The 24724-nt window shown below is 46.5% G+C and overlaps 1 pseudogene; it reads right to left on the bottom strand.

The window, feature by feature from the left end:
* Nucleotides 1-1599: 1599 nt before the first annotated feature.
* On the bottom strand, nt 1600-24724 carry LOC135553493 (lysosomal Pro-X carboxypeptidase-like; annotated as a pseudogene).

Genomic DNA, 24724 nt, shown 5'->3' with positions numbered 1-24724 from the left:
TCAATAAGGGATCATAACTTTTACCTGGATACACCTGGTCAGTGAGACGGGGAACGCTCAGTGTGACGGGGAACGCTCAGTGTGACGGGGAACGCTCAGTGTGACGGGGAACGCTCAGTGTTAAAGGGAACGCTCAGTGTGACGGGGAACGCTCAGTGTTAAAGGGAACGCTCAGTGTGAAGGGGAACGCTCAGTGTGAAGGGCAACGCTCAGTGTGAAGGGGAACGCTCAGTGTGACGGGGAACGCTCAGTGTTAAGGGGAACGCTCAGACGGGGAGCTCAGCGTGAACGCTCAGCGTGACAGGGTGTGGCCGGGAACGCTCAGCGTGACAGGGAACGCTCAGCGTGACGGGGAGGCGTTAAAGGGAACGCTCAGTGTGACGGGAACGCTCAGCGTGAACGCTCAGCGTGACGCTCAGTGTGAACGCTGTGACAGTGTTAAAGGGAACGCTCAGTGTGACAGCTCAGTGTGACGGGAACGCTCAGCGTGACGGGGAACGCTCAGCGTGACGGGGAACGCTCAGCGTGAAGGGGAACGCTCAGTGTGACGGGGAACGCTCAGTGTTAAAGGGAACGCTCAGTGTGACGGGGAACGCTCAGTGTGAAGGGGAACGCTCAGTGTTAAGGGCAACGCTCAGCGTGACGGGGAACGCTCAGCGTGTTAAAGGTGAAAGGGAACGCTCAGTGTTAAAGGTGAAGGGGAACGCTCAGTGTGAAGGGGAACGCTCAGTGTGAAGGGGAACGCTCAGTGTGACTCTCAGTGTTAAAGGCTCAGTGTGACGGGGGGCGCTCAGTGTGAAGCTCAGTGTTAAGGACACGCTCAGTGTGACGCTCAGTGTTAAAGGCTCAGAACGCTCAGTGTTAAAGGTGAACGCTCAGTGTGACGGGGAACGCTCAGTGTTAAAGGGCGCTCAGTGTGACGCTCAGTGTGAAAGGAACGCTCAGTGTGAGACGGGGAACGCTCAGTGTGACGGGGAACGCTCAGTGTGAAAGGGGAACGCTCAGCGTGACGGGGAACGCTCAGCGTGAAAGGGAACGCTCAGCGTGACGGGAACGCGCGTGACGGGGAACGCTCAGCGTCAGTGTGGGTGACGGGAACGCTCGCTCAGTGTGACGGGGAACGCTCAGTGTCAGCGTGACGGGGACTCAGCGTGACGGGGAACGCTCAGTGTTAAAGGGACTCAGCGTCAGCTCAGCGTGTGACGGGGAACGCTCAGCGTGACGGGGAACGCTCAGCGTGACGGAGAACGCTCAGCGTGACGGGGAACGCTCAGCGTGACGGGGAACGCTCAGCGTGAAGGGGAACGCTCAGTGTGAAGGGGAACGCTCAGTGTTAAAGGGAACGCTCAGTGTGACGGGGAACGCTCAGCGTGACGGGGAACGCTCAGCGTGACGGGGAACGCTCAGCGTGACAGGATGAATATATAGATTATAGAAGCAGCCCTCTGATGTTCAGCATGTTTACATATGAATAATTGTCACGCCAATGACTCCATCTAATGTCAATATCTTTGGAATGTTCAGTGTAGAACACACATTATTTATTTAGCAAGTATTCCGTTTGTGAGTTTAGAGTTGCAAAGATAGACAAAAACAGTATCAAAATAACATTGCTTTTAATCTGGGAACAACACATGACAATAGCAGTAAGACATTAAAGGGATATTACTTAACAGCCACAGCCATTAAAGGGACATTACTTAACAGCCACAGCCATTAAAGGGACATTACTTAACAGCCATAACCATTAAAGGGATATTACTTAACAGCCACAGCCATTAAAGGGATATTACTTAACAGCCATAACCATTAAAGTCAATGAAACATGTCAACACGACATTGAGAGAAACTGCTGGGTCCAGCCCTTCTGCTGCCGTTGTTAAATATGGGTCAATTTCTGGACCAAATACAACTCAGGCCGTAGTATAAAAACTGTAAACTACAAGTGAATGTTATCAATTGTTTTTGAAAAACCTTTAGAATCCCTGACTAATGCTAATTCTAGTTTAACAGAAATAGTCAATTACAAAGAATTGTAAACACTTCCAAAAAAAAGCATACGTTTTTCCTGAGAGTTGTTAAATAAATAAAAAGAATTGTACTAATTATCCAATAAACACAATTGTTGTTCTGGTATACAGTATGTGTAAGCTATCAAACTTCAATTAAACACAATTCATAAATACTGTAACTGAATGATCTAATCTGGTGTTATGTGACAATGTCTTTAATTTTCAAATTAAGAAAATATTTATTTTGTTTTTTAACATTTGATATTCTAGCCCTTTTCTGACACCCTTAATAGAGAGACTTTGGCACGAAACAGAGAACACTGTAAGCAATCATTGAAATCAATAAATCAACGTTGAAATAGTTACTTAACTAAACCTGATTATTGGTGTACAATAGCAGTAAGACATTAAAGGGACATTACTTAACAGCCACAGCCATTAAAGGGACATTACTTAACAGCCATAACCATTAAAGGGATATTACTTAACAGCCACAGCCATTAAAGGGACATTACTTAACAGCCACAGCCATTAAAGGGATATTACTTAACAGCCACAGCCATTAAAGGGACATTACTTAACAGCCACAGCCATTAAAGGGACATTACTTAACAGCCACAGCCATTAAAGATCTTCCTTAAACTCAATATTCCGCTGAAAATACATCAGTACATTCTGGTGGTAGAGAACGTTGATATTAAATGGCACCCTATTCCCTTCATAGTGCACTCCTTTTTAAACAGGGTCCATATGGGCTCTGGTCAAAAGTAGTGCACTACATAGGGAATAGGGCTCTGGTCAAAAGTAGTGCACTACATAGGGAATAGGGCTCTGATCTATAGTAGTGCACTACATAGGGAATAGGGCTCTGGTCTAAAGTAGTGCACTACATAGGGAATAAGGTCACTTTTGGGATGCAAACAAAGCCTTAGTTTCAATGTCCACACTAGCATATCACTTAGAATACACGTTCAATACATTGCTCCCTTCTTAGTAGTATGCTAGAGAGGGCATCGCAACAAAGCTACGTGTTATATGCTATGGTCTTTCAGCTTCAGGTAGTCTGAGAGGCTGGGGCTGCATCTAGTGCCCTACTTCTGACCAGAGTCCTAGGGGGTCCTGGATAAAAGTAGTGCACTATATAGGGAATAGGGTGACATTTCAGGCCAACCCTGGGTGTTTAAGTTCAGAGTGATTTAGTCTGGCAGTTTTAGTTCTGCTTTGATTTAGTTATTGTAGTTCAGAGTGCTTTAACCTGGTAGTTGTAGTTCAGAGCGATTTAGCTTGGTAGTTGTAGTTCAGAGTGACTTAGCATGGGAGTTGTAGTTCAGAGTGATTTAACCTGGTAGTTGTAGTTCAGAATGATTTAGCCTTGCAGTTGTAGTTCAGAGTGATTTAGCCTGGCAGTTGTAGTTCAGACTGATTTAACCTGGTATTTGTAGTTTCCTGGCCTGTGTGATCCACAGTTTGAAGTATTCCACCTCCTGGATGCGGGCTGAGAGGACGGTGTGAGGGTCATACTCGTTGTTGTAGCGTAGGTCCAGGTGGTGAGCTCCGTCAGGTATCACTATGGCAACCACCGAGTCCGAGATGTTTCGGGTCACCCCACCACTTGACCACGGGTCCAGTCCTCCGTTACTGTGAGAGTTTAGAGGAGAGGGATCAACCAATCACATAAGGAAGGAGGATCAAACGGTGAAGTAGAGTTAACATGGAATAACATCAGGCTTAACCTCCATGGAATAACATCAGGCTTAACCTCCATGGAATAACATCAGGCTTAACCTACATGGAATAACATCAGGCTTAACCTCCATGGAATAACATCAGGCTTAACCTCCATGGAATAACATCAGGCTTAACCTACATGGAATAACATCAGGCTTAACCTACATGGAATAACATCAGGCTTAACCTCCATGGAATAACATCAGGCTTAACCTCCATGGAATAACATCAGGCTTAACCTCCATGGAATAACATCAGGCTTAACCTACATGGAATCACATCAGGCTTAACCTACATGGAATAACATCAGGCTTAACCTACATGGAATAACATCAGGCTTAACCTACATGGAATAACATCAGGCTTAACCTCCATGGAATAACATCAGGCTTAACCTCCATGGAATAACATCAGGCTTAACCTCCATGGAATAACATCAGGCTTAACCTACATGGAAAAACATCAGGCTTAACCTCCATGGAATAACATCAGGCTTAACCTACATGGAATAACATCAACACAATGGCACGTACTATGTTCTTCATGATGCTCTCTGCGCTTTTAACGGACCTCTGAGACTATCACAGTGCAGGTGCATTTATACGGAGACTTGATTACACACAGGTGGATTGTATTTATCATCATTAGTCATTTAGGTCAACATTGGATCATTCAGAGATCCTCACTGAACTTCTGGAGAGAGTTTGCTGCACTGAAAGTAAAGGGGCTGAATAATTTTGCACGCCCAATTTTTCAGTTTTTGAATTGTTAAAAAAGTTTGAAATATCCAATAAATGTCATTCCACTTCATGATTGTGTCCCACTTGTTGTTGATTCTTCACGAAAAAATACAGTTTTATATCTTTATGTTTGAAGACTGAAATGTGGCAAAAGGTCGCAAAGTTCAAGGGGGCCGAATACTTTCGCAAGGCACTGTATGTGTATTTCACATTATGTTGAGGTAAAAATCAGAGTATATTCTTGTATGGATGTCAACCCCCATAAATGTTGATATTATCGTCACCAATCAAAGGCATTACAGTTAAAACACAACTTTGACTAACACCACTGAGTTCTGTATGCTAGCTATGCTAACCAGCTTACACGAATGGGAGTTAGCATTTAGCAGCCACTTCCTCTGTATATAGCGTCGCTATTGTTATTTTACTGTTGCTCTTTAATTACTTGTTACTTTTATTTATAATTCTTATCCATATTTTTTTAAACAGCTTCGTTGGTTAGAGGCTTGTAAGTAAAGCATTTCAATGTAAGGTCTACTACACCTGTTGTATTCAGCATTTCACTGTAAGGTCTACTACACCTGTTGTATTCAGCATTTCACTGTGAGGTCTACTACACCTGTTGTATTCAGCCTTTCACTGTGAGGTCTACTACACCTGTTGTATTCAGCATTTCACTGTAAGGTCTACCTACACCTGTTGTATTCAGCATTTCACTGTAAGGTCTACTACACCTGTTGTATTCAGCATTTCACTGTGAGGTCTACTACACCTGTTGTATTCAGCATTTCACTGTAAGGTCTACTACACCTGTTGTATTCAGCATTTCACTGTAAGTTCTACTACACCTGGTGTATTCAGCATTTCACTGTAAGGTCTACTACACCTGTTGTATTCAGCATTTCACTGTAAGGTCTACCTACACCTGGTGTATTTATTTACCTTTATTTAACCAGGCAAGTCAGTTAAGAACAAATTCTTATTTTCAATGACGGCCTGGGAACAGTGGGTTAACTGCCTGTTCAGGGGCAGAACGACAGATTTGTACCTTGTCAGCTCGGGGTTTGAACTCGCAACCTTCCGGTTACTAGTCCAACGCTCTAACCACTAGGCTACGCTGCCACCCCAGGCAGCAAATAAAGATGAAGATGGAAGTTCAAACATCTTAGCCAACTACATTTAAACTCAATTATTCACAATTCCTGACATTTAATCCTAGTATAAATTCCCTGTCTTAGGTCAGTTAGGATCACCACTTTATTTTAAGAATGTGAAATGTCAGAATAGTAGTAGAGAGGATTATTTATTTCAGCTTTTATTTCCTTCCTCACATTCCCAGTGGGTCAGAAGTTTACATACACTCAATTAGTATTTGGTAGCATTGCCTTTAAATTGTTTAACTTGGGTAAAAATTTTCAGGTTGCTTTCACAAGCTTCCCATAATAAATTGGGTGAATTCTGGCCCATTCCTCCTGACAGAGCTGGTGTAACTGAGTCAGGTTTGTAGGCCTCCTTGCTCGCACACGCTTTTTCAGTTCTGCCCACAACTTTTGTGATTGAGGTCAGGGCTTTATGGTGGCCACTCCAATACCTTGACTTTGTTGTCCTTAAGCCATTTTGCCAAAACTTTGGAAGGATGCTTGGGGTCATTGTCCATTTGGAAGACCCCTTTGTGACCAAGCTTTAACTTCCTGACTGATGTCTTCAGATGTTGCTTTAATATATCCACATAATTTCCGCCATCTATTTTGTGAAGTGCACCAGTCCCTCCTGCAGCAAAGCACCCCCACAACATGATGCTGCCACCCCCATGCCTCACGGTTGGGATGGTGTTCTTCGGCTTGCAAGCCTCCCCCTTTTTCCTCCAAACATAACAATGGTCATTATGGCCAAACAGTTCTATTTTTGTTTCATCTGACCAGAGGACGTTTCTATAAAATTATGATCTTTGTCCCCATGTGCAGTTGTTAACCATAGTCTGGCTTTCTTATGGCGGTTTTGGAGCAGTGGCTTCTTCCTTGCTGAGCGGCCTTTCAGGTTATGTTGATATAGGACTCGTTTTACTGTGCATATAGATACTTCTGTACCTGTTTCCCCCAGCATCTTCACAAGGTCCTTTGCTGTTGTTCTGGGATTGATTTGCACTTTTGCGCCAAAGTACGTTCATCTCTAGGAGACAGAACGCGTCTCCTTCCTGAGCGGTATGACCACTGAGTGGTCCCATGGTGTTTATACTTGCGTACTATTGTTTATACAGATGAATGTGGTACCTTCAGGCGTTTGGAAATTGCTCCCATCTATGAACCAGACTTGTGGAGGTCCACAATTTTTTCTGAGGTCTTGGCTGATTTCTTTTGATATTCCCATGATGTCAAGCAAAGAGGCACTGAGTTTGAAGGTAGGCCTTGAAATACATCCACAGGTACACCTCCAATTGACTCAATGATGTCAATTAGCCTATCAGAAGATTCTAAAGCCATGACATAATTTTCTGGAATTTTCCAAGCTGTTTTGAAGGCACAGTCAACTTAGTGTATGTAAACTTCTGACCCACTGGAATTGTGATACAGTGAATTATAAGTGAAATAATCTGTCTGTAAACAATTGTTGTAAAAATTACTTGTGTACAAGTAGATTACAAAGTAGATGTCCTAACCGACTTGCCAAAACTATAGTTTGTTAACAATAAATTTGTGGAGTGGTTGAAATACGAGTTTTAATGACTCCAACCGAAGTGTCCGTAAACTTCCGACTTCAACTGTATATCCAAATCGGACTTAAGTAACCATTTTGTGGGCCTGTTACACCACACAAATCATGTAGCATTTGAAGAATATCCACTTTGTTAGATCAGATTTGTTGAATGTGAGCCAATCTGGACAATGGAACGCCTGGACAATGGAACGCCTGGACAATGGAACGTCTGGACAATGGAACGTCTGGACAATGGAACGCCTGGACAATGGAACGCCTGGACAATGGAACGCCTGGACAATGGAACGCCTGGACAATGGAACGCCTGGACAATGGAACGCCTGGACAATGGAACGCCTGGACAATGGAACGCCTGGACAATGGAACGCCTGGACAATGGAACGCCTGGACAATGGAACGCCTGGACAATGGAACGTCTGGACAATGGAACGCCTGGACAATGGAACGTCTGGACAATGGAACGTCTGGACAATGGAACGCCTGGACAATGGAACGCCCGGATACATGGAACGCCCGGATACATGGAACGCCCGGATACATGGAACGCCCGGATACATGGAACGCCCGGATACATGGAACGCCCGGATACATGGAACGCCTGGACAATGGAACGCCTGGACAATGGAACGCCTGGACAATGGAACGCCTGGACAATGGAACGTCTGGACAATGGAACGCCTGGACAATGGAACGCCTGGACAATGGAACGCCCGGATACATGGAACGCCCGGATACATGGAACGCCCGGATACATGGAACGCCCGGATACATGGAACGCCTAGACAATGGAACGCCTGGTCAATGGAACGTCTGGTCAATGGAACGTCTGGTCAATGGAACGTCTGGTCAATGGAACGTCTGGACAATGGAACGCCTGGACAATGGAACGTCTGGACAATGGAACGTCTGGTCAATGGAACGTCTGGACAATGGAACGTCTGGTCAATGGAACGTCTGGACAATGGAACGTCTGGACAATGGAACGTCTGGACAATGGAACGTCTGGACAATGGAAGTCTTCGTTCCACTGACTCCTCCACCACATCTATGACCATGATATTCTTATGGAGGCGCAGAGGTAATTTCAGATGGAAACTGTTTGCAGGCATAGTGTGCCTGTCACGGCCAAAACAGCACGGCTTGGAACGCTGCTTGTCCAATCAGCATCATGGATCCAGAGAACAGCAGGGTATTATTTAAGATGACTAAACCTATATTGGGTAACAGTGTTTTAATTAAGATGGCTGAACCTCTATTGGGTAACAGTGTATTAATTAAGATGGCTGAACCTCTATTGGGTAACAGTGTATTAATTAAGATGGCTGAACCTCTATTGAGTATTTTATTTATTTTTATTTCACCTTTATTTAACCAGGTAGGCTAGCTGAGAACAAGTTCTCATTTGCAACTGCGATCTGGCCAAGATAAAGCATAGCAGTGTGAACAGACAACACAGAGTTACACATTGAGTAAACAATAAACAAGTCAATAACACAGTAGAAAAAAGGGTCTATATACATTGTGCGCAAAAGGCATGAGGAGGTAGGCGAATAATTACAATTTTGCCCATTTAACACTGGAGTGATAAATGATCAGATGGTCATGTACAGGTAGAGATACTGATGTGCAAAAGAGCAGAAAAGTAAATAAATAAAAACAGTATGGGGATGAGGTAGGTGAAAATGGGTGGGCTATTTACCAATAGACTATGTACAGCTGCAGCGATCCGTTAACTGCTCAGATAGATGTTTGAAGTTGGTGAGGGAGATAAAAGTCTCCAACTTCAGCGATTTCTGCAATTCGTTCCAGTCACAGGCAGCAGAAAACTGGAACGAAAGGCGGCCAAATGAGATGTTGGCTTTAGGGATGATCAGTGAGATACACCTGCTGGAGCGCGTGCTACGGATGGGTGTCGCCATCGTGACCAGTGAACTGAGATAAGGCGGAGCTTTACCTAGCATGGAATAGTAGATGACCTGGAACCAGTGGGTCTGGCGACGAATATGTAGCGAGGGCCAGCCGACTAGAGCATACAAGTCGCAGTGGTGGGTGGTATAAGGTGCTTTAGTGACAAATCGGATGGCACTGTGATAAACTGCATCCAGTCTGCTGAGTAGAGTGTTGGAAGCTATTTTGTAGATGACGTCGCCGAAGTCAAGGATCGGTAGGATAGTCAGTTTTACTAGGGTAAGTTTGGCGACATGAGTGAAGGAGGCTTTGTTGTGGAATAGAAAGCCGATTCTGGATTTGATTTTTGATATGAGTCTGGAAGGAGAGTTTACAGTCTAGCCAGACACCTAGGTACTTATAGATGTCCACATATTCAAGGTCGGAACCATCCAGGGTGGTGATACTAGTCAGGCGTGCAGGTGCAGGCAGCGAACGGTTGAAAAGCATACATTTGGTTTTACTAGCGTTTAAGAGCAGTTAGAGGCCGCGGAAGGAGTGTTGTAAGGCATTGAAGCTCGTTTGGAGGTTAGATAGCACAGTGTCCAAGGACGGGCCGGAAGTATATAGAATGGTGTCGTCTGCTTAGAGGTGGATCAGGGAATCCCCTGCAGCAAGAGCAATATCATTGATATATACAGAGAAAAGAGTCGGCCCGAGAATTGAACCCTGTGGCACCCCCATAGAGACTGCCAGAGGACCGGACAGCATGCCCTGCGATTTGACACACTGCACTCTGTCTGCAAAGTAGTTGGTGAACCAGGCAAGGCAGTCATCAGAAAAACCAAGGCTACTGAGTCTGCCGATAAGAATGTGGTGATTGACAGAGTCGAAAGCCTTGGCAAGGTCGATGAAGACGGCTGCACAGTACTGTCTTTTATCGATGGCCGTTATGATATCGTTTAGTACCTTGAGCGTGGCTGAGGTGCACCCGTGACCGGCTCGGAAACCAGATTGCACAGCGGAGAAGGTACGGTGTGATTCGAGATGGTCAGTGACCTGTTTGTTGACTTGGCTTTTGAAGACCTTAGATAGGCAGGGCAGAATGGATATAGGTCTGTAACAGTTTGGGTCCCTGAAGAGGGGGATGACTGCGGCAGCTTTCCAATCCTTGGGGATCTCAGACGATATGAAAGAGAGGTTGAACAGGCTGGTAATAGTGGATGTGACAATGGCGGCGGATAGTTTCAGAAATAGAGGGTCCAGATTGTCAAGCCCAGCTGATTTGTACGGGTCCAGGTTTTGCAGCTCTTTCAGAACATCTGCTATCTGGATTTGGGTAAAGGAGAACCTGGAGAGGCTTGGGCGAGTAGCTGCGGGGGGGGGGGGGGCTGTTGGCCGAGGTTGGAGTAGCCAGGCGGAAGGCATGGCCAGCCGTTGAGAAATGCTTGTTGAACAGTGTTTTAATTAAGATGGCTGAACCTCTATTGGGTAACAGTGTTTTAATTAAGATGGTTGAACCTCTATTGGGTAACAGTGTTTTAATTAAGATGGTTGAACCTCTATTGGGTAACAGTGTTTTAATTAAGATACCTGCACCTGGCAAAACCTCTATAGGTTAACAGTGTATTATTTAAGATGGCTGAACCTCTATTGGGCAACAGTGTATTAATTAAGATGGCTGAACCTCTATTGGGTAACAGTGTTTTAATTAAGATACCTGCACCTCTGAGTAACAGTGTATTAATTTAAATACCTGAACCTGGCAAAACCTCTATTGGGTAACAGTATATTATTTAAGCATTAAGACATGAGAACCTGTTGATTACCGTGAATAACACATGGCGAGGGCTGTACTTCGGCATGTCCAAGTTAGATTGACGTGTCCGGGAACCATTTCAGTCGCAATCTCCAGTTACATCTGTCCCTCGCTCAGTAAAATCAGCAGGTGTTAGTTTACCTGAAGATGATGTTGCTGTGAGAAGCGATGTCCAGTCCTCCGTAGACGGTCGCTGCCCAGTCAGCCCGAGGACGCACCCCGAACAGGGAGTTGCACTCGTCTGAGAAGGCCTGGAAGTTCCAGTCCTGGGGCTCAAACATGTCCTGCACCCCATCAGTGCAGAGAGGCATCACCATCTCTGTACACGCCTGGGGGAGGGACAGGGGGAAAGGAGCTGTTAAGGACTGAAACCAAGGTGACCTACTGCTCTTCAGACATCTAAACATTTAACTGCATTGGCTAACAGGGTCCACATAGAGGACCAGACTAGAGGTCCAGACTAGAGGGTCCATATAGAGGACCAGACTAGAGGGTCCATATAGAGGACCAGACTAGAGGCCCAGACTAGAGGGCCATATAGAGTACCAGACTAGAGGCCCAGACTAGAGGTTCCATATAGAGGACCAGACTAGAGGACCAGACTAGAGGGTCCATATAGAGGACCAGACTAGAGGACCAGACTAGAGGTTCCATATAGAGGACCAGACTAGAGGGTCCATATAGAGGACCAGACTAGAGGGTCCATATAGAGGACCAGACTAGAGGGACCATATAGAGGACCAGACTAGAGGTTCCATATAGAGGACCAGACTAGAGGGTCCATATAGAGGACCAGACTAGAGGACCAGACTAGAGGGTACATATAGAGGACCAGACTAGAGGGTCCATATAGAGGAACAGACTAGAGGACCAGACTAGAGGGTCCATATAGAGGAACAGACTAGAGGACCAGACTAGAGGCCCAGACTAGAGGATCCATATAGAGGACCAGACTAGAGGTTCCATATAGAGGACCAGACTAGAGGGTCCATATAGAGGACCAGACTAGAGGACCAGACTAGAGGGTACATATAGAGGACCAGACCAGAGGGCCAGACTAGAGGGTCCATATAGAGGACCAGACTAGAGGCCCAGACTAGAGGGTCCATATAGAGGACCAGACTAGAGGCCCAGACTAGAGGGTCCATATAGAGGACCAGACTAAAGGACCAGACTAGAGGTTCCATATAGAGGACCAGACTAGAGGGTCCATATAGAGGACCAGACTAGAGGCCCAGACTAGAGGGTCCATATAGAGGAGCAGACTAGAGGCCCAGACTAGAGGGTCCATATAGAGGACTAGACTAAAGGACCAGACTAGAGGGTCCATATAGAGGACCAGACTAAAGGACCAGACTAGAGGGTCCATATAGAGGACAAGACTAGAGGGTCCATATAGAGGACCAGACTAGAGGTTCCATATAGAGGACCAGACTAGAGGACCAGACTAGAGGAACAGACTAGAGGAACAGACTAAAGGACCAGACTAGAGGTTCCATATAGAGGACCAGACTAGAGGGTCCATATAGAGGCACAGACTAAAGGACCAGACTAGAGGGTCCATATAGAGGACCAGACTAGAGGGTACATATAGAGGTCCAGACTAGAGGGTCCATATAGAGGACCAGACTAGAGGACCAGACTAGAGGACCAGACTAGAGGTTCCAAATAGAGGACCAGACTAGAGAACCAGACTAGAGGGTCCATATAGAGGGACAGACTAGAGGACCAGACTAGGGGGTCCATATAGAGGACCAGACTAGAGGCCCAGACTAGAGGGTCCATATAGAGGACCAGACTAAAGGACCAGACTAGAGGTTCCATATAGAGGACCAGACTAGAGGGTCCATATAGAGGACCAGACTAGAGGCCCAGACTAGAGGGTCCATATAGGGGACAGACTAGAGGACCAGACTAGGGGTACATATAGAGGACAAGACTAGAGGGTCCATATAGAGGTCCCATATAGAGGACCAGACTAGAGGGTCCATGTAGAGGAACAGACTAGAGGACCAGACTAGAGGACCAGACTAGAGGGTACATATAGAGGACCAGACTAGAGGGTCCATATAGAGGAACAGACTAGAGGACCAGACTATATGGTCCATATAGAGGACCAGACTAGAGGGTACATATAGAGGACCAGACTAGAGGGTCCATATAGTGGAACAGACTAGAGGACCAGACTAGATGGTCCATATAGAGGACCAGACTAGAGGGTCCATATAGAGAACCAGACTAGAGGATCAGATTAGATGGTCCATATAGAGGACCAGACTAGAGGACCAGACTAGATGGTCCATATAGAGGACCAGACTAGAGGGTACATATAGAGGACCAGACTAGAGGGTCCATATAGTGGAACAGACTAGAGGACCAGACTAGATGGTCCATATAGAGAACCAGACTAGAGGATCAGATTAGATGGTCCATATAGAGGAACAGACTAGAGGGTCCATATAGAGGTCCAGACTAGAGGACCAGACTAGAGGGTCCATATAGAGGACCAGACTAGAGGGTACATATAGAGGAACAGACTAGATGGTCCATATAATTAGAGCACTACCTGACCAGAGCCCTATTCCCTAATTAGAGCACTACCTGACCAGAGCCCTATTCCCTAATTAGAGCACTACCTGACCAGAGCCCTATTCCCTAATTAGAGCACTACCTGACCAGAGCCCTATTCCCTAATTAGAGCACTACCTGACCAGAGCCCTATTCCCTAATTAGAGCACTACCTGACCAGAGCCCTATTCCTAATTAGAGCACTACCTGACCAGAGCCCTATTCCCTAATTAGAGCACTACCCCAGGGACAGAGCCCTATTCCCTAATTAGAGCACTACCCGACCAGAGCCCTATTCCTAATTAGAGCACTACCTGACCAGAGCCCTATTCCCTAATTAGAGCACTACCTGACCAGAGCCCTATTCCTAATTAGAGCACTACCTGACCAGAGCCCTATTCCCTAATTAGAGCACTACCTGACCAGAGCCCTATTCCTAATTAGAGCACTACCTGACCCCAGAGCCCTATTCCTAATTAGAGCACTACCTGACCAGAGCCCTATTCCCTAATTAGAGCACTACCTGACCAGAGCCCTATTCCCTAATTAGAGCACTACCTGACCAGAGCCCTATTCCCTAATTAGAGCACTACCTGACCAGAGCCTATTCCCTAATTAGAGCACTACTTGACCAGAGCCCTATTCCTAATTAGAGCACTACCTGACCAGAGCCCTATTCCTAATTAGAACACTACACACTACACAGAACACTACTGTGAGTTTGTGTTACCTGGTAGTACCAGCCGATGAAGCCCAGGTTCCCTGTAGCCGTAGAGGAGGTGTTGGGCAAGGACAGTTTCCTGTGTAGTTGAAGTAGACTCGAGCAGCTTCAGATATGCCCCCTAACAGCTGGTAGTCTGACACACTGCTACCCCAGGGGTCAAAGCCAAGGTGCTTGCACACCACCTGGGAACAAAAACAACAAAAGATATCACAGATTATTTTTAAAGTTGGCAGATAGTTTATCCCAGGGCTTAGAAATGACCATTATTGTCTCAGTATACTAAATACAGGATTTATTAGGTCAGTGTTTGTCACACGAGGCACAAACATGGAACAATTACTAATGAATTGGCACCTCAGACAACGGCAGAGTGAAAATACTTCTCCGCTAATTAAATAGTAATAGTAGGTAATAAGTAAGACTCTCTTTCATAGGTAACCTTTTAAAGCACTTAGTTTACAATACAAACACCTCAGTTCCATTTCAGTCCAAATCCAAATGGCTCAACCATGTCTCTCTCTCTCTCTCTCTGTCTCTCTCTCTCTCTCTCTCTGTGTGTCTCTCTGTCTCTCTGTGTCTCTGTGTCTCTGTGTCTCTGTGTCTCTGCCCAGAGCTGTTTACCGGTTGTTTTCTCATAAAACATTTCACTTAAAAAAATGTAGTGTCTAATTTACATATGAACTTGAGTGGAATGAAACTAAAGGCTTCATTTAAATGTATAGCTCTGCGCTTAGCATAGCGAGGAGACATATTTAGTTGTTAAAAGATTTATCGACCTGGTTTCCCCCCTCCGCCTCATTCTCACCCTCCCAGGACAACTTCTCAACTTTACGAAAGTGACTGTTTCATCTATAGTAACAATTACTGCAGTTGAGATACATTTAAAATGGGATTTTTTTTTAATGTATTTTTTTCATCGTTCGTGGTTTGCTTTCAGACATAGTTACTGTATTGGTAGTTGTCATGGTAGCAGCAGAGTTTGCTGCCTGCCCTGTTCTGTCTGCGAGCTGTTTTTGTTCTGTCAGTCTTTGTAAAGGCTGCTGGAGAGACTGTGGCTGCTTGTTAGGACGTTGGACTGGAGTTCTGGCAGAATGGAGGCTTTACTGAGGCTTTTGTCTACAGGCGGGCTAGGGGAGGAGGGGGAGGAGGGGAGGAGGAGGAGGAGGGGGAGGGAGGAGAGGACTACCTGAGGAGGAGGATTCCTAGGAGGGGGACCAGGGGGAGCCCTATTCCCTAATTAGGGGGGACTACCTGACCAGAGCCCTAGGAGGGGAGCACTACCTGACCAGGGAGGAGCACTACCTGACCAGAGCCTATTCCCTATTAGAGGGGACCAGAGGAGGTTTAGAGGATGAGGAGGGGAGGATTCCCTTAAGGATGAGGAGGGGGAGGAGGAGGAGGGGGAGGAGGTGCCTAATTAGAGCACTACCTGAGGGAGGAGGGAGGGGAGGGGGGTGGAGGAGCACTACCCTGGAGGAGGAGGAGAGCACTGGAGGAGATTCCCTAGGAGGAGGAGGACCAGGAGGAGGGGAGGGGGGAGGGGGGAGGAGAGGGAGGAGGAGACTGGAGCCCTATTCCCTAGATTAGGAGCACTAGGAAGAGCCCTATTCCCTTGAGGGAGGAAGGGGAGGGAGCCCTATTCCCTAGGAGGGGGGGGACCTGACCAGAGCCCTATTCCCTAGGAGGCACTACCTGACCAGAGCCCTATTCCCTAATTAGGAGGACTACCTGACCCAGAGCCCTATTCCTAATTAGAGGGACTACCTGACCAGAGCCCTATTCCTAATTAGGAGGGACTACCTGAGGGAGGATTCCTAATTAGGGGACTACCTGAGGGGGAGGATTCCCTAATTGAGGCATGAGGAGGGAGGATTCCCTAATGAGGATGAGGAGGGGGAGGAGGAGGCACTACCCGACCAGAGCCCTATTCCCTAATTAGAGACTACCCGAGGGGGAGGAGGAGGGCACTACCAGAGGAGGAGGAAGGTGGAGGAGGAGGAGATGGAGGAGGCACTAGGAGGAGGAGAGGGATTCCTAATTAGGAGCACTAGGGAGGAGGATTCCTAATTAGAGGACTAGGAGGAGCCCTATTCCCTAATTAGAGCACGACCAGAGCCCTATTCCCTAATTAGGAGCACTACCGAGGAGAGGGATTCCCTAATTAGGCACTACCCGAGGAGGAGGAATTAGAGATGGAGGAGGATTCCCTAATTAGAGGACTACCCCGACCAGAGGATTCCCTAATTAGGAAGGGACCCCGAGGGGAGCCCTATTCCCTAGGGAGGATACCGACCAGAGGATATTCCTAATTAGAGAAGGACCAGGCCCTAGAGCAACAGGCATGTCTGAACCACAGATTTATACCATGAAAAAGAAAACTACGTCCAGCAATTGCCTAAAGAGCATCTCCTCTCTATTCCCCTTTCAGCACTACCCGATTAGTCCCTATTCATCTTTGCCAACAGATTTCCCCCTTTAAACTACCTCAATACCCCTTCCCACAGTCACTCACATAATCACATTAGCCCTTTCCCTATTAAAACTCACTGGCCCTAAACCCTAAACCACCCATAGGGCAGGCCCTACATTACAGGCACTGAGCCACAACGGCTCCAAATGTCCCTTTAGCACTCCGTGTCTGTTAACCTGCTGCACCACTAGAGCACTACCCGATTTAGGATTTATATACTACCGATGAGGACCACAAATTCCCTTTAAGTTGATATATTTCTACTAATGAAAAAGTAACAGAACAGTGGGCATCTCATATAACTCACAGGATGGTTGGAGCACTACCCAGGAGGGTGAGCACACCCGAGCAGGGCCCTAGGGTTTAGGGTTTAGGGTTCAGGGTATAGGGTCAATGGTGCCCCATTCCTTGGTTGGGGACGTGACGTGTCAGAGGAGCTGTTGGGTCAGAGTCATTCAGCCCTTTCCCCTATAACAGCACTACTACAGCCCAGGGATCCCTGAGTCATTCAGCCTTCTATAACAGCCTCTACAGTCCAGGGTTCACTGAGTCCTTCAGCCTTCTAATAACAGCCTCTACAGTCCAGGGTTCACTGAGTCCTTCAGCCCTATTCCCTATAACAGCACTACAGTCCAGGGATCACTGAGTCACTTCAGCCTTCTATAACAGCCTCCTGACAGTCCCTAGGGATCACTGAGCACTACCTCAGCCCCATTCCCTATAACAGCCTCTACCTGTCCAGGGATTCACTAATTAGAGTCCTTCAGCCTTCTATAACAGCCTCTACAGTCCAGGATCACTGAGTCCTTCAGCCTTTCCCTAACAGCCTCTACCAGAGCCCTATTCCAGGGATCACTGAGTCCTTCAGCCTTCTATAACAGCCTCTACCTGTCCAGGGATCACTGAGTCCTTCAGCCTATCCTATAACAGCCTCTACAGTCCAGGGATCACTGAGTCCTTCAGCCCTATCTATAACAGCCTCTACAACCCAGGGATCCCTGAGTCCTTCAGCCTTCTATAACAGCCTCCTGACCAGGCCAGGGAGCACTGAGTCCTTCAGCCTTCTATAACAGCCTCTACAGTCCAGGGATTCACTGAGTCCTTCAGCCTTCCCTAACAGCCTCCTACAGGCCAGGGAGCCCTACCTGAGTCCTTCAGCCTTTCCCTATAAGAGCCTCTATAGTCCAGGGATTCACTGAGTCCTTCAGCCCTATTCTATAAACAGCCTCTATAGTCCAGGGATCACTGAGTCCTTCAGCCTTCTATAACATCCTCTACAGTACAGGGATCACTGAGTCCTTCAGCCTTCTATAACAGCCTCTATAGTCCAGGGATCACTGAGTCCTGACAGCCTTCTATAACAGCCTCTACAGTCCAGGGATCACTGAGTCCTTCAGCCTTCTATAACAGCCTCTACAGTCCAGGGATCACTGAGTCCTTCAGCCTATCCCTATAACAGCCTCTACAGTCCAGGGATCACTGAGTCCTTCAGCCTTCCCTATAACAGCACTCTACAGTCCAGGGATCAATGAGTCCTTCAGCCTATTAACAGCCTCTATAGTACAGGGATCACTGAGTCCTTCAGCCTTCTTTGTGCCTCTATAGTACAGGGATCACTGAGTCCTTCAGCCTTCTATAACAGCCTCTACAGTCCAGGGATCTCTGAGTCCTTCAGCCTTCCATAACAGCCTCTGACACACCAGGGATCACTGAGTCCTTCAGCCTTCTATAACAGCCTCTACAGTCCAGGGATCACTGAGTCCTTCAGCCTGGCAGATATTCCATAAATGACCTCTACAGTCCAGGGATCAATGAGTCCTTCAGCCTTCTATAACAGCCTCTACAGTCCAGGGATCACTGAGTCCTTCAGCCTTCTAAAACAGCCTCTATAGTACAGGGATCACTGAGTCCTTCAGCCTTCTATAACAGCCTCTACAGTCCAGGGATCACTGAGTCCTTCAGCCTTCCATAACAGCCTCTACAGTCCAGGGATCACTGAGTCCTTCAGCCTTCTATAACAGCCTCTACAGTCCAGGGATCACTGAGTCCTTCAGCCTTCCATAACAGCCTCTACAGTCCAGGGATCAATGAGTCCTTCAGCCTTCTATAACAGCCTCTATAGTACAGGGATCACTGAGTCCTTCAGCCTTCTAAAACAGCCTCTACAGTCCAGGGATCACTGAGTCCTTCAGCCTTCTATAAACACCCTACATGTTTTCTCTGAGTGGGTGGTCAGGGGGCGGAACATACGGTCAAATAATTTATATATTTCCATACTAAAAAGTGTATGATATATCCAGCTGTTTGACGTAAAAGAGGCAAAAAACAACATTTAAAAACAGGAAGCATAGAAACAGATCTACTGCTTCTTAGACTGGCCTGAGAATGACAGATCTATAACTCACATTTCTATGTCCCATTTGGACAACTTCCAAAAAAGTGCCATATTGCAGCTTTAACAATTAAAAAGTATACGGTTGATATCATCAAATTACATAGTACTGTTTTCATCGTTACTGTTACATCGTACTGTTACATCGTACTTGGCACATATACATGGTACATAGTACTGGCCTGCCCTGTTCTAGTACTGGCACATAGTACTGGCAGGCTGCTGGAGAGACTGTGGCTGCTTGTACTGGCACATAGTATTGGTACATAGTACTGGGGGACAGGGGGTACTGTTACAGGGTACTGGTACATAGTACTGGGACAGAGTAGGGGAGGGGAGGTGGTACAGAATACTGGTACAGGAGTACTGGAGGGGGAGGAGGACTGGACAGAATACTGGACAGAGGACTGGTACAGAGGACTGGTACAGAATGGACTGGTAGGAGAGGAGGGGTAGGAGGAGGAGTACTGGTACAGAGTACTGCTACAGAATACTGGTACAGAGTAGGAGAGTAGGAGGTACAGAGTACTGGTACAGAATACTGGTACAGAGTACTGGTACAGAGTACTGGTACAGAATACTGGTACAGAGTACTGGTACAGAATACTGGTAAGGGAGGAGGGGGAGGGAGAGTACTTTTCAGGGAGGAATTAGGAGGGGTACAGAGTACTGCTACAGAGTACTGTTACAGAATACTGGGACAGAGTACTGAGGAGGGAGCTTTGTTTAGGAGAATACTGGCTACAGAGTACTGGGGAGGAGAGAATACTGGGGACAGAGTACTGGTACAGATGTACTGGTACAGAATACTGGTACAGGGAGTACTGGTACAGAATACTGGGACAGAGTACTGGTACAGAATACTGGTACAGAATACTGTTACAGAATACTGTTGCCAGGTCAGACAAAACAGGGTTTAGTGGAGGAAAGAATCCTCACAACCACAAGAGAAGAAGAAAACGAACAAGTCCCAAATGGCACCATGGATTAGCCTCTACAGTCCAGGGCACTACTGTCAAACCTTCTAGACAAAAGTAGTGCAGATAAAGGAAGTAGAGACAGAGGGATGTGGCAGATAAAGGAAGTAGAGACAGAGGATGTGGCAGCTGAAAGAAGTAGAGACAGAGAGGATGTGGCAGAGCAGCTGAAGGAAGTAGAGACAGAGAGGATGTGGCAGCTAAAGGAAGTAGAGACAGAGAGGATGTGGAAGCTAAACAGACAGTAGAGACAGAGAGGATGTGGCAGAGCAGCTAAATGAAGCAGAGACAGAGAGTCTGTCAGAGCTCTATAACAGCCTCTACAGAGAGGATCACTGGTCCTTCAGCCTTCTAAAGGAAGTCCAGGGACAGAGAGTGTTCAGATAACAGCCTCTACAGTCAGGGTTCACTGAGTCCTTCAGATTCTATAACAGGACTAGGACAGGTGAGGATGTGGCCTTCTAGAGCAGCTGAAGGGATCACTGAGTCCTTCAGTAGAGACAGACAGTCCAGGGATGTGAGTCCTTCAGCCTTCTATAACAGCCTCTAAGTCTAGAGATCAGAGAGTCCTTCAAGCTATAACAGCCTCTACAGTCAGAGATCACTGAGTCCTTCAGCCTTCTATAACAGCTATAGTAAATGAAGCTAGAGACAGAGAGGATGTGAGTCTTCAGCCTTCTAGAGGCAGGGATCACTGGGTCCTTCAAATAACAGGAAGTCCAGAGACAGAGAGGATGTACAGTCCAGATCAAAGGAAGCAGAGACAGAGAGGGATGTGGCAGATAAAGGTTTTCAGTATTGAGACAGAGAGGATGTGGGCTACTGATTTTCCATTCTATAAAGGAAGTAGAGACAGAGAACAGATGTTACAGATAAAGGAAGCAGAAACAGATCTACAGAGAGCTGGTCCATAGATAAACAGTCTAGTCACAGACAGAGAGTATTGGCAGATAAAGGGTAGAGACAGAGACTGGATGTTACAGATAAAGGAAGTGAGGTACAGAGTAGGATGTACTGGTACAGCTAAAGGTACAGTAGTACTGGTACATCCAGGTTTGGTACAGCAACATTTTAAACTGGAAGTAGAGACAGAGTACTGGATGTGGCAGGTACAGGAACTGTACAGAGACAGAGAGATGTGGCAGAGTAAAGGAAGAGACTGACAGAGTAGGTACAGAGTACTGGTACAGAATACTGGTACAGAACTGTACAGAGTACTGGTACAGGATGTGGTAAGTACTGGCACAGGAACTGGTACAGAGTACTGGTACAGAGAGGTACATGTACTGGCAGAATACTGGTACAAGTACTGCACAGAGTACTGACAGAATACTGGCAGCTGGTAAAGTACTGGTACAGAGTACTGAGAGGATACTGGTACAGAGTACTGGTACAGCTACTGGTACAGGAAGGTACAGAGTACTGGTACAGGACTGGTACAGAACACTGGTACAGAAGCAGGTACAGAGTACTGGTACAGAGTACTGGTACAGAATACTGGTACAGCAGACTGTTACAGAATACTGGTACATGTCAGAGCTGGTACAGGAAGGTACAGAGACAGAATACACATACATGTGGTACAGAGTACTGGTCCCCAAACTGGTACAGATACTGGTACAGAGACACTGTTACAGATACTGGCAGAGTGCAAACAGTTTAGTGGAGATAAAGGAAGTAGAGACAGAGGATGTCCCAAATGGCAGATAAAGGAAGCAGAGACAGAGGATGTGGCAGATAAAGGAAGTAGAGACAGAGAGGATGTGGCAGATAAAGGAAGCAGAGACAGAGAGGATGTGGCAGCTAAAGGAAGTAGAGACAGAGAGGATGTGGCAGCTAAAGGAAGTAGAGACAGAGAGGATGTGGCAGCTAAAGGAAGTAGAGACAGAGAGATGTGGAAGCTAAAGGAAGTAGAGACAGAGAGGATGTGGCAGATAAAGGAAGCAGAGACAGAGAGGATGTGGCAGCTAAAGGAAGTAGAGACAGAGAGGATGTGGCAGATAAAGGAAGCAGAGACAGAGAGGATGTGGCAGCTGAAGGAAGCAGAGACAGAGAGGATGTGGCAGATAAAGGAAGTAGAGACAGAGAGGATGTGGAGAGCAGCTAAGGAAGCAGAGACAGAGAGGATGTGGCAGAGCAGATAAAGGAAGTAGAGACAGAGAGGATGTGGCAGATAAAGCTAGAGACAGAGGGATGTGGCAGATAAATGAAGCAGAGACAGAGAGGATGTGGCAGATAAAGGAAGCAGAGACAGAGAGGATGTGGCAGCAGCTAAAGGAAGTAGAGACAGAGAGGATGTGGCAGATAAAGGAAGTAGAGACAGAGAGGATGTGGCAGCTAAAGGAAGTAGAGACAGAGAGGATGTGGCAGATAAAGGAAGCAGAGACAGAGAGGATGTGGCAGATAAAGGGAAGAGAGATGTGGCAGATAAAGAAGAGAGGATGTGGCAGCTAAAGGAAGTAGAGACAGAGAGGATGTGGCAGCTAAAGGAGTAGAGACAGAGGATGTGGCAGCTAAAGGAAGTAGAGACAGAGAGGATGTGGCAGCTAAAGGAAGTAGAGACAGAGAGGATGTGGCAGCTAAAGGAAGTAGAGACAGAGAGGATGTGGCAGCTAAAGGAAGTAGAGACAGAGAGGATGTGGCAGCTAAAGGAAGCAGAGACAGAGAGGATGAGCTAAGGGAAGTAGAGACAGGAGGATGTGGCAGCTAAAGGAAGTAGAGACAGAGAGGATGTGGCAGCTAAAGGAAGTAGAGACAGAGAGGATGTGGCAGCTAAAGGAAGCAGAGACAGAGAGGATGTGGCAGCTAAAGGAAGCAGAGACAGAGAGGATGTGGCAGCTAAAGGAAGCAGAGACAGAGAGGATGTGGCAGAAAGGAAGTAGCAGATAAGGATGGAAGTAGAGACAGAGAGGATGTGGCAGCTAAAGGAAGTAGAGACAGAGAGGATGTGGCAGCTAAAGGAAGTAGAGACAGAGAGGATGTGGCAGATAAAGGAAGCAGAGACAGAGAGGATGTGGCAGCTAAAGGAAGTAGAGACAGAGAGGATGTGGCAGAGCAGCTAAAGGAAGTAGAGACAGAGAGGATGTGGCAGCTGAAGGAAGCAGAGACAGAGAGGATGTGGCAGATAAAGGATGTAGAGACAGAGAGGGATGTGGAAGCAGATAAAGGAAGCAGAGACAGAGAGGATGTGGCAGCAGAAAAGGAAGTAGAGACAGAGAGGATGTGGCAGATAAAGGAAGTAGAGACAGAGAGGATGTGGCAGATAAAGGAAGCAGAGACAGAGAGGATGTGGCAGATAAAGGAAGTAGAGACAGAGAGGATGTGGCAGAAAGGAAGGAAGTAGAGACAGAGAGATGTGGCAGATAAAGGAAGTAGAGACAGAGAGGATGTGGCAGATAAAGGAAGCAGAGACAGAGAGGATGTGGCAGCTAAAGGAAGTAAGAGACAGAGAGGATGTGGCAGATAAAGGAAGTAGAGACAGAGAGGATGTGGCAGCTAAAGGAAGTAAAGACAGAGAGGATGTGGCAGCTAAAGGATGTAGAGACAGAGAGGATGTGGCAGAGCAATAGGAAGCAGAGACAGAGAGGATATGGCAGATAAAGGAAGCAGAGACAGAGAGGATGTTGCAGATAAAGGAAGCAGAGACAGAGAGGATGTGGCAGATAAAGGAAGCAGAGACAGAGAGGATGTTGCAGATAAAGGAAGCAGAGACAGAGAGGATGTGGCAGATAAAGGAAGAGACAGAGACAGAGAGGATGTGGCAGCTAAAGGAAGCAGAGACAGAGAGGATGTGGCAGATAAAGGAAGTAAAGACAGAGAGGATGTGGCAGCTAAAGGAAGCAGAGACAGAGAGGATGTGGCAGCTAAAGGAAGTAAAGACAGAGAGGATGTGGCAGATAAAGGAAGTAGAGACAGAGAGGATGTGGCAGCTAAAGGAAGTAGAGACAATTATTAACAATTGGGCTACTAAGTAAAATACTTGGAGATTTCTTATTCTACTTGTGTAATACAATTGAATACATTATTATGAAAGATATAGAAATTTGATATATATATATATATATATATATATATATATATATATATATATATATATATATATATATATATATGTGTACCTGTATTGGCCAGCGCGGGAGGGGTTGGAGGAAGTTGGCTTCGTAAGGATAGTCCACCATGGCCAGATTCACCCAGGTCTCTTGGAGCCAGGCCTTAAAACCACCCAAGTCCTTCTTCTTGAGTGGGGAACATAAGCTAAACTCCCCGGACAGCCATTGGAGGCCGTCATCTGCACAGAGATGAGGAAAATAGTCCTCATGACTTAACTAGGCTTTAAACTAGCTTTGAAAAAAGGCTCATTCATCCTACCAGTTGCTGTGATGTTGTCATTCAGACAGGCTAATTCATCCTACCAGTTGCTGTGATGTTGTCGATGGCCTTCCAGGACCTCCTGATGTTAACGTCACAGTTCAGTCCACTCCTGGCGAAGTCCTGGGTGACTATCTTATAGAAATCTCCACATGGAACCATGTCAGGGAACTGCCATATGGGAGCAGAGGCAGCCAGAGCTCTGGAGTACACAGAGACAGTTAAAACACAGTGTTAACCACACAGAGAGACCGTTAGAACACATTAACCACACAGAGAGACCGTTAGAACACATTAACCACACAGAGACCCGTTAGAACACAT

The sequence above is a fragment of the Oncorhynchus masou genome, chromosome 13, assembly GCF_036934945.1.
Source record: "Oncorhynchus masou masou isolate Uvic2021 chromosome 13, UVic_Omas_1.1, whole genome shotgun sequence".
NCBI classification, from domain to species: domain Eukaryota; kingdom Metazoa; phylum Chordata; class Actinopteri; order Salmoniformes; family Salmonidae; genus Oncorhynchus; species Oncorhynchus masou.
Note: the sequence above shows the minus strand (reverse complement) of the source record. Positions and strands in the feature narration are given on the sequence as shown.